Raw genomic sequence first — 2,389 nt, 5'->3', positions numbered from 1 at the left:
GAGAGAGAGAGAGAGAGAGAGAGAGAGAGAGAGCAACAAAAGAACCAAAAGAAAGGAGGAAAAGTCATACAAATGACTCAAATACAAACCTGATATTTTTGTTTCTACTGTTTTCATAGGCTTTAAAGCCACAGCTCCAGCTTTTCCTTGATCGTCCTGTGCCTTTAAGTTTCTGATTAGGTGATAGCAAATTGCATTTAAGAAGAACTCATTTGTAACCAGAAGCTTCAGGCGTCTCTAGCCACTTCATTACCAAGATTAACTCGATTCAGAAGTTTATTGACACAGTCTCTTCCCTTCCTTCGCCCACCCCCACCCGGTCCTTAACCTCCTCCTCCTGGCGAACTACTCGGCCTTCCCCTCCCCCTCCCCCTAACTCCATCCCATTCCCTTAGATGAGCTCGGGCCGCCCTTGCCCAATTGCCTAGCTTCTAGAGCGAATGCTCGTTTTCAGCTTTTTCGTCTGATTACAATTCAACCTGAGGAAGCTGTCACTGCTCTCTCAGGCTGCCCTTCGCTGCAAAGATTTTTAAGAAATCAGCTTGAACCTGATTTCCGTGTCTGTATGTATTCGTGTTCTCTACCACCATATCACTTTCCTAACAAACACTGCTTCCCTGGCCTATGTTAGTAAAGATTTCTCAAGCAAATTTCCCTAAAACGCATAATGTCCCTTGAAAAGACAGACAACACACACACACACCACACACCTCTGCCCTCCTAAAGTTCCCCATCAAGTCTCTCATTTTAATGTACAATGGGGGGGGGGGTGATTGCTTATTGAAACATTTGTATCGATGCATATATTTGTTTTCTCTGAGGGTGGGGGCAATAGCAACAAGGACAGTCCCCGTCCACCTCCCTCTTCCCCGCTCGTGGGTGTGCTTGGTACTTAAGCTACCTATTTCCTCCAGAGTCCTCCCCTCCACCAACGCCCCCCAAGTAAAAACTACTGAGGGAGGCAATTCAGACAACAATCAAGTTTACTGTGTGCGGAAACTCATCTGCATTTTGCGGCTTTATAACAGCAAATTAGGTACAGAAGTCATCCGACAACTTGTCATCAGAGGAAGAAAGTTCTAGGGAACTTATTGCCTAGACGCCCCCAAAACGCAGAGACTCCCACCCTACACACACACACACACACACACACACACACCACCTAGAGACATCGACCAGCGAGGGCCCGACAAGAAGCTCTCTCCGTTCTGTGTAAAATGTTGCATACACAAAGTGGTCCGGGAGTACACAACACTCCTGAAGAATCTCTGGGAATATTCTCTCCACTGCGGTTCAGTGCAAAAGGGCCCCAATTTGCACAGGCAGGGATGTTACCGTCAACGCACAGGGCAGTTTGGGACGTATTACAATATAAAAACAGGATAAACACAAGGACCAGAACCATTTAATTTACTTTGTTGATAGTTTATGCTCCAAACGCCTCTCTGCGAGGGGGGGAGGGAGTGTCCGGTGAGGGGGAAGGGGGGATCCTGACCAAAAAAGCAGGAGTCAATCTTCCTTCTTCAACTTCTAAAACCGTATAGAACACCTGTGAGTTGCAATTCTAGCGTGTGCTTGCTTCTCTGACATACACAAATTCTAACTCTACAGTATCACCTTAAAATTTTTGAAAATCCACAAAAGAGATTATCATAACTGCAAGAGTGACTTAAAAATCCGTTGTGGAGACAGACTTTCTAAGAAAGAAGTGCATTAGAAGGCGTATTATTAGGTGTATTTATAATCAGCTGCGGGGGAATATTTAAAATCTTGTAAAATGACATGATGGGGACAAGCGTGAGGAATTTGGTCATCTTTTTCTGTCCCCTTGGGGCACCCTTCCAGGCTGTGATCAGTTTCTGCACCTAAATTGTGTTAAACCTCAGGGCGTGTAAATATAATTGTCCCTTTAACTTCAGTGGGCTCTAGACTCCGGCTATATCAAACTCAAACTCCAAAAGTATCAAATCATCCTTAAGTAACTCCCGGCCTTCTCCTTGGTTATGTCAGCCAAAGGTCAGCTACGACACCCAACAGGGATGTTCCTTGCAAAAGGACTCTCCTACTTCCTCTAACTCTTCTTCACCCTGCCCCCATTAAAAAAAATCCCTCATATTTCAATAGGAGTCTAAGACTGTCACTTCCATATGAAACTCCGAGACGAACCTCAAATCTGTGTTCTTAGGCATCAGTTGGCAAATGAAGTGTAGGTCTTTGCAAATGGAGTAGTGGTAGAGTGGCAGAAAAGGAAATTGTCAAAATGCCCACAAGAGTCACAGAGGTATTTAGTAGCTCTGAATGTTAGTGGGAAGTACTTTAAGGGGGTGGGGGGAAAGAAAGAAACAGAGAGAGAGAGAGAGAGAGAGAGAGAGAGAGAGAGAGAGAGAGA

Source organism: Petaurus breviceps, unplaced genomic scaffold (genome assembly GCF_028583685.1).
Source record: "Petaurus breviceps papuanus isolate PSGF00001 unplaced genomic scaffold, PetGlider_PUasm1.0 688, whole genome shotgun sequence".
Taxonomy (NCBI): domain Eukaryota; kingdom Metazoa; phylum Chordata; class Mammalia; order Diprotodontia; family Petauridae; genus Petaurus; species Petaurus breviceps.
This window is presented reverse-complemented; position numbering follows the sequence as displayed.